This window comes from Alosa pseudoharengus, unplaced genomic scaffold (assembly GCF_046254945.1).
Source record: "Alosa pseudoharengus isolate Yale_2024_CS ecotype anadromous, Long Island Sound unplaced genomic scaffold, YU_APseudo_1.1 YU_APseudo_1.1_scf_22, whole genome shotgun sequence".
NCBI lineage: Eukaryota > Metazoa > Chordata > Actinopteri > Clupeiformes > Clupeidae > Alosa > Alosa pseudoharengus.
Window position 1 is genome coordinate 24,496,452 of NW_027468680.1, and position 8,885 is coordinate 24,505,336.

The 8,885-nt window shown below is 38.8% G+C and overlaps 1 long non-coding RNA gene across 1 annotated transcript; it reads right to left on the reverse strand.

The window, feature by feature from the left end:
• Window positions 1–4,522: 4,522 nt before the first annotated feature.
• Window positions 4,523–5,820, reverse strand: LOC143138940 (uncharacterized). The gene is made up of 2 exons (XR_012990306.1): window positions 5,572–5,820; window positions 4,523–4,686 (listed from the first exon to the last, which is right to left on the reverse strand). It is a non-coding gene; the product is annotated as an uncharacterized LOC143138940 (long non-coding RNA).
• Window positions 5,821–8,885: the final 3,065 nt, after the last annotated feature.

Here is an 8,885-nt window from a genome sequence, read left to right on the forward strand (position 1 = left end):
TCACTGAACAAAAATGCTGATGTGGTACATGAAAATGTAGCTAAAAATGTGGAGAATGCAATGCAATCAAGCATTTTGGACGATATATTGTCACAAGCTGGCAGTATAGGCAACAGGCCGATGTGCGTTTTATTTGGAGACTGTTTTGCGAGACAGAGACTGAGTTTGCTGCTGATATTCTGGGGATAGGCTACAACATAGCCAATGTACGACTTTAGCCTTTTAATATATTTGCTGCATTGGATCGGTCTTCCTAGAACAGGCAAGGGCTTTCTAGCCAGCAGCGCATCACCCCCTACATTAAAACAACCAGCGGATGGTGGGCGGGTGCCGTTTCGAAGATTGGTCAAAAAACTTTGGTGTTGATGGATGGCTGATGGATGATAAGTTTTGCTATGCAGTTATGGTTGAAATAATAGCCCATCAGCGCATCTCTAGTGTGTGTGCCTCTCTCTCGCTCAGAGGGGAGGGAGAGGCTGAGAATCGATCCAGCATGGATTCTAAACTCTGTGGTGTATAGGATCTACAATTAGGTGTTAACAATACTACTACGCTAGGTCGAAGTACTCCCAAGTGCTATTGCGCCACACATTGTAGTTCTCCGGTTTATTCGCTTGGAAAATCGCCACGTTTCATGTTGCGTGGCCGTAGCATTTCTATCAACTACTCGTGCAACTGTATTTAAGTCGGTAAAACGTGGATGTTTTTGATTACTTCTACGCTTAGTTGCCGTCAAAGCCCGCTAGCATAGCAACATGCTAACACAGTCCAGCCGCGCACCAGAGCGTTTGAGTGCACGTACGGACACGGGAGAGGTATGACTCAACTCGTGAAAGTTAAGGTAAGAACATATTAGAGGTGTAACGGTACACAGAAGTCACGGTTCGGTTCATACCTCGGTTCGGACATCACGGTTCGGTACGAGTTCGGTACAATGGAGGGGAAAGCAAAACAAAAATGCAGAAAGCATTTTTTTTTGTGCATGTCTCAGGCTGTACCACCTAGTGTCATACAGTATCTTCCCTGAGTTATCTGCAACAGCCTGAAGTGTGTAAGATGTAGGCTAAACAGTACAATAAGTACCCAGACTCCATCTGTAACTTGTAAACAAAATAAGACAATCAGCTCTAAAACTGAAAATAGGCCTACAGCATCTCTTATTTCTGAAAGTGCAAATTACATAGAAAAATTAAGCAAGACCTTCAACATCTGTGTTTAGTTGTATATGGAAGGGTCTACAATTTGCCTCAATATTTTTTTTATTGTGTGTAAAGTAATAATCTAGCCTACTAATTGTGAAAATATCACACTATTTTGACTTTTTTTAAAAAACGAAATTGCTCCTTTCATTTCATAAACAGACTACAACTAGAAGTCACGTGACTTTGCCCTTTGACGTTAACTCACCGTAGCATGGTTTGTTTATTAGCCTGGTTAGCGTTGTCACTTTATTTTACTGTCTATGCACTTAACACTACCAGAACCTCATGTGAGAAGTTACAAGTTACCCCAACATAAAGGCAATTACCACGCGATTTACATAGCTTTCTGTCATTACGAAATCATTTAATTTAAGCCATAGGTTTTGGCCCTATTTGTATGTGTATCCAAAGGCTGCTGAAGCGCAGGGGAAGTTTTTTCCCCTCGTTTCAGTGATTGGTAGCCTACATCATCTGGGTGATGGCTTCGAGTAGCATTTTTTCCACTCACATACCCAACAACTGCTGAACAACGCCGACAAACAGTTTCATCTTATCCACCACTCTTTCGCCTGTACTAACGTTACTGTAACTGAAGTTTTCAAACTTGCGCTCTTAAAGAGACCAGCGGATCCTCTAACTCTTGTGGGTCTAACGTTAGTGCTGCTAATGACTGACGGACTCGACCGACGACCTGACAAAAAAAAAACATAGGCGCCAATCAGAGCTAAGGCGAGGCTACAGATTAGCATTAGGTGTCGCTAAAGAACTCCCGTAACTCTCGCTGCTTAACAGTAATTGCGCATGACATTAATTAATCCGCACACGAGTTTTATGTATTTTTATACCGTGTATTCTCCGTGTAAATTCATGCACCGAACCGTGACGCCCGTACCGTTTCGGTTCAATACGAATACATGAACCGTTACACCCCTAGAACATATATTACTACTGACATTGGGTGGCGTGTTCCTTTAAACACACACACACTCACATTATTCAGTTCTCACAAAGTGAGAAAATAAAACACTGCCATCTTATGCAGAAAAAGGATGCATTGTTCAAACTATAAAGAGTGCAGGTTGTAGCAGCTATAGCAATTTAAAAATCCAACATGTACACACAGTCACACACACACATAAGATTAACCTTTCAGGCCATCTTCATCAGTGGAGGTATCCTATGGAGTAAAACTTGTGCCACCTTAAACCGAATTTGAATATGTTGTATTTGCATTTGAATTGCTGAATTTGAACAATTGTATTGGAAAAACGAATTTGAATAGTATATGTTGAAACTGAATTCATTAGATTGTAACTGAATCTCAGGCAACTTGAAATTGAATATAATATTTTGAAATTGAACTCATTTGCTCTGATACATAAATTATCCTGACTGAAAATTTCGCTCTTGGAACTTTCACATTCAGTTCTCAAAATTCAGTTTCAAAACGTGAAATTCAATTTCAGTCTACCGAGACAAAAACAGCTGGTAGCTCAGGAAAAGCAATCGAGTGCAGAGCTATTGTGATCGCGTGACTAGTGCCGAGCGCGAAGCAGAGCATAGTGTGGGCACTTGGTTTGCACGGTTATTAGATCTGCACGCACGATTCATAAAACACATTCCGATTGTAGGCCTACTGTCTCACCTACCGTTTATGTAATTTTAAACAAATAAAACATTTGTTGCAGTATTATTTCAAACTTCTAGCTTGTCAATCCTTGAAATACAGAACAGCCTAGGCTACCCAGCCATCAAACATCGATGTAGCCTAGGCCTACTTACCTACCGTTTTTGTAATTTTAAACAAATAAAAATGTTTTTGCAGTATTACATCTAAAACTTCTAGCCTGTCAATCCTTGAAGTACAGAACTACCCAGCTAGCCATCAAACATCGATGTATGGTCTTACCTACCGTTTTTGTAATTTTAAATAGGCTAAAACATTTTTTACAGTATTACATTTCAAACTTCCAGCCTGTCAGTCCATACAGAACTACTCAGCTAGCCATCAACCATCAATGTACTGTCTACCAATTGCAAACTTCTAGCCTGTCATTCTTTAAAATGTCATGGGCATAACTTTCTCTCGTTTTCGTTTTTCCTACTCAACTACTGCTCTATTTCTTATCCTGGACTGCCACCTACTGGATAGAAAAGGCAACAACCTAGTAATTATGTGAATAAAAATCTACATGTTTGAATGACCAAAAAAGGACAAATCATTACCGTTTTCTTACGTTTAAAGCCACTCTTGTAATACTATGATGTGTAGGCTACCTTTATTTGCTTCCAATTACATATGGTTATGGTTACGCTTTTGTCCAAAGCAACATAAATACAAAACAATATAATACTTAAAATTGAACAGGGAACAAATGAAGATGTTGGTCAGACTATAATAAAGAGAATAGCAATAATAAACAACCATGTCAATTCAATCAATAGCCTAATGACATAAACAATGAGAAAAAAGGGAAAATAGTAATAATAAACAATAATGTACATTCAGTCAATAATATAATAAAAATAACAATAGCATGGTAAGACTACATTATGGAGAATATCAATAATAAACAACAATGTCAAATTAATCAACAGCCTAATGAAAATGAAACAATACTATACAAACCATAAGTGTTAATTCAAGTGCATGTTGAACAGATACGTCTTTAGACCCCTGTTAAAAGACCCAAAACTATCAAAGGAACAGAGAGCACTGGGCAACTCATTCCACCAACATGGAACCACTGAGGAAAAGTCTTGAATTTGACCTATGTCTGGTCGACACAACAGACACTCTTCAGAAGACCGCAGTGGGCAGTTGGGGATGTACGTCTTGATCATTGAATTAAAATAACAAGGAGCAGATCCGGTCAGTGTCCTATAGGCCAAAGTGAGAGATTTAAATTTAATTCTGCCTAATAGGGAGCCAATGGAGAGTAACTAGGAGAGGAGTTACATATGTCTTTGGCTGATAAAAGACCAGGCGTGCGGCAGCATTCTGACTCAGCTGTAACAATCTTACTACACAAGCAGGTAAACCAGCTAATAGTAAATTACAATAGTCCAGCTTGGAGATGACCATGGCCTGAACAAGAAGTTGTGTGGAATCCTGTGTCAGATAAGGTCTGTTCTTCCTTATGTTGCAAAGGATAAACCTACATGATTTTGCAATTGCATCATATCTAATATCAGCTGATTACACACATAAACTAAAATTTAGATTGCCCATACATTTGGAAATCCATTTGGAAATCCATCACCACCAATGGCAAACAATTGGTGATGGTGAATTGGCAAACATCAATTCCAGAGAAAACAACAGTGGACATGTTTATTAGTGTGTAAAGTGTTTTACAATATGTGTTGCATCTTGCAAAGATATTTATTAAGAGAAATCAAGCTTCGGTGTCCATGTCTGATCGGTGCCAGTCCATTGTCCTCAGTCTATCTCACTGTCCACTGTTCATTGAGGCCTCTCAACCTATGAAAATAAAACCAACAAACAATCAGTGTTTAGCTTAAAGGTCTACTGTGAGTCTTTCTCGTTAATTGTTTATTCATCTCTGCGCAAAGAGATCTCATAAGCATAAGGCAATCAGGATACACAAGTCTGTGCACCTAAGAGACAATCAGTTGTTTCTCACACACACATATATACCTTGGATCATATACATCATAACAAATATCATTACACCTTCTCTGCACACACACGACTTGGTCAATACAATGAGTTAATTAAGAACCAAGGACATTTCTATCGTCATACAACACATTATTTGCAATCTACACACACATTACTGAAACAGAAGTATCAAGACAACACACAGTTAAAGTATAATAATTAGGTTATTGTAATATACTGTGTCTATTTCTCAATAACTTTTACAAAATCTGCATGGAGTCGATGAAGAAGCATAAATCAGCCTGTAGAAATACTGTTAAACTAGGGTCTCTTGAGTCTTGATCATATTATCGATATAGAACATATTCAGTTTGAAACTCTTAGAAGCTAGCTAGCTACCATTTGCTAGTTATCGCAATCCAGTTGTCTGGCAACATCACGGCACGAAAAAATTGCCCCACGTAGCATTAGCTAACAGACAACACAACGATGAAAAAAGCTTAACTAGGGGGACATATCCAGTTTTCCATGTGTTCTTACAGGCCTAAAAGGCACAATGATATGACAATGACCAATCATATTGTTCTATCAAAGAGTAACGTTATAGTAGTCTAACTGGTTCTGAACTATGGAAAAAACTTTAACTTAGTCGATGAAACTATGCTGGCTAGCCAGCCAGCGCTAGCATATAATGTACATTATATAAAGTAACGTTAACAGACATGGCATATGATATCAACTTACTTGGACGTTTTCTGATGTGCCAGTCGCTTCCATCTCTTCTTTCTCTGTTCGACACTGTAAGGAGGTTCAGGAGACAGCTTGCTAAGAGGGTGCTATGCTCTTTGCTTCGCGCTCGGCACTTGTCACGCGATCACAATAGCTCTGCACTCGATTGCTCTTCCTTAGCTACCAGCTGTTTTTGTCTCGGTAGACTGAAATTGAATTTCACGTTTTGAAACTGAATTTTGAGAACTGAATGTGAAAGTTCCAAGAGCGAAATTTTCAGTCAGGATAATTTATGTATCAGAGCAAATTAGTTCAATTTCAAACTATTATATTCAATTTCAAGTTGACTGAGACTCAGTTCCAATCTAATGAATTGAGTTTCAATATATACTATTCAAATTCGTTTTTCCAATACAATTGCTCAAATTCATATTCAAATTCATATTCAAATTCGGTTTAAGGTGACACAAGTTTTACTCCATAGTATCCTTAGGAAGAGCCTGAGGGCTGAGAAATTTAAGCAAAGCACCTTGAGGGAGAAAGAAAAGATATGTTAGCATTTCCATATTTTGATATTTAGAAGGGATGCAGCTGCTTTCACAACTACCAATGCTTACTGTAAAAACATCCCAAGCTAATGTTATACATTGACCTAGGCCTACTTGTAGCTTAACATAGCATTTAAGCATTCTGCTGTTTGAGAATTAGACAGACGCACCTGGTGCTTTAAAGACAGTAAACAGCTGGCGTGCATGAATACTACTAGACATGAAAGTTCCAGTCTGCTTTGATGCACGGAATTTATCGTGTGGTTTTCCTAACCCCCATTTGGTAAATAGATTATCACGGTCGAATAGTAGTATAGCAGAGAAGCTATGCCACTTTCATCAAAACCTATTACAAAGCTATAGCAATGTTATGTCATTAAATACGATAAACAGTGACTCTGGAACAGATCTGCGTCTTCCTTATCCCGTTAATAAACATATTACAGTATGTAACCATATTCCGTCCGTTCGGGGAAAAAAGTTGCTAGTTCTAGTTTGTTACAAGCAGCATGGGCCGTCAGGCAGGTAGTTAACATAAACATTTTTTGCTAGGCTAGCCTTCCTGCTGCTACATTACACCAGTTGTACAAGACAAGTAGAGCTATTTTATCCAGTGTAATTTATCACTTACCACTATCTTGTTTTTTCTTGTCATCCTCTTCCTTTCTCTTCTGGCTTCCGGACGCATAACTCGGCTTCATTATGACTGCCGAGGTTTTATATTTTCGCGGCAGCAGCAGGCTGGCTGGCTGCTGTCAGCGACTACTGAGAGGGGCCCCCTTGAGGGGGATCCCGGTATTGCCGGTAACAGTGTCGTTGCACTTTACTGCATTGACTATCAAATAAAAGGGGCGCTCACAGTTTGTCGTTGCATTTTATTCTTAACCAGTCGTTGTCTTGGGGCCCCTGGCCAGCTCGGGGCCCCAAGCAATTGCTTGGTTTGCTTGCCTTCTAGCGACGGGCCTGGTGCAGACACCATAGGCACACACTGGCTAACACATAAACTCGGGTCAAGTCAGGTCAGATCATTTCTGTCACAGATGGAGCACAGAAAGGTAATTTTTAATCACTAAATACAAAAATTGCATTTATTTCTGTAAGGCGCACACCACATATGTCTGTAAATTGCTCAGCCCCAGATAATCCCTCCACCATGGCAATGATATTGCCAGATTCAGGACAGTCTGCCCTACACACACATGAAATGCTTGTAGAGCTATGAGCTTGCTGTGGTGAGATACATGTCAAAATATAAGAATTTTTATAATAGGCTTTTTATATTTTAATTCTTCAAAATTGTATATTTTAATTCTTTAATAATCAAAATAAAAGCAATGCTAGTACTAATACATGAAACAAATCAAATATACATATATTTAAAAAGTAGAATCCATGCAAAAATACTTTAAAAACAATTCTTTAATAAATATTTCAGGAAAATATAAGTTTGTAAAATGAATTTTATATTTCAGTAGGATATTCAATTTCATTATCCTAAAAATCCAGGATGGTTCGACCCAACCCATCACATGCCACCCGCCATCACCTGTCAATCACTGTCAAAACTCAAATGATGGAGTCGTGGTTGAAAGTAGCGGTAATTCTTGTGCGCTGGTTAGGGGGTACTTTGCTGAAAAAATATTTCACAGGGGGTACATCACTGAAAAAAGGTTGAGAACCACTGACCTAGATGAATAGGACTTCTATAATGGGAGAAGGCACTGCAGAACGATGTGCAAAGCTGCTACAGCCTCCTTTCAAAAGACCTAAGGCAGCATAGGGGGCTCTTTACCATGCAGGGGATGAATACTTATCCAAGAAGAATATTTTAATCTTAAATTTAAATTGATCTCAAATTTATTTTTAACAGATAATGCTATATATATACTATCTGATTGTACTGTCAATGCTTTTGTTATATTTTTCTGACAAGGCCGAGATTTCAAAACTGGACAATGATTACTTTGATCTGATCTTGGTCCTTCACAATTTATTTCAGGATCTTTTCTGCTGAAACATACCTCTGATATGGCAAAACCTGCAGAATGGTCTTTATGTTTTACTGCTATGTGTTTCAACATTATAGTTAAATATAGGCTGACATGATAATCGTGATGATCGCATGATGTACTGTGCATATTGAATGTTTATTATTTTGTTTTCACTGCTAGAAAATGCAGGAAAGGATTTGAGCATAATTTAGACATTACCCACACAGAGTTTCGATGTGCAATGATGTAAGGCAAGACGAGTCCCTCATTCTGTTGCAACTACGAAACTCTAACCAAAGGAACTTCCTCTTTGCTTGATCACCGGCCATATACACATCACTCAGACTATCTCAGTCAAACCCAATGCACAGATATTCAAACACACACACACACACACACACACACACACACACACGTCTAATTGGTTGTTGGGCAGACAGTGTTTTAATTACATCAGAGAGAACATTAAGTATAACGAGGGGGACCTTTTCTACTCCTCTGAAAGGTTGGCTATAGCAGTAATTACCACTCATTGTTTTATGTATCTTATTCTTGGGGTTAGTGATGGGGAGTCGAAACACAGGCGGATGTTTTCAGCTCAACATCATTGATTGTAGGTAATTTCCCTGAGGGGGTTGGGAAATGGGGGGGTTTAACATAAGGACGTCATTATGATAGACCAGCGCCACCATCTGGACAAGGTCAAAACGGCACAAGATGCTTGTTGGTAGTTTTGCTTTTGGTAAACAATCTCATTTTTTCAGCCAAATGTCCTGAAATATAAACTGAG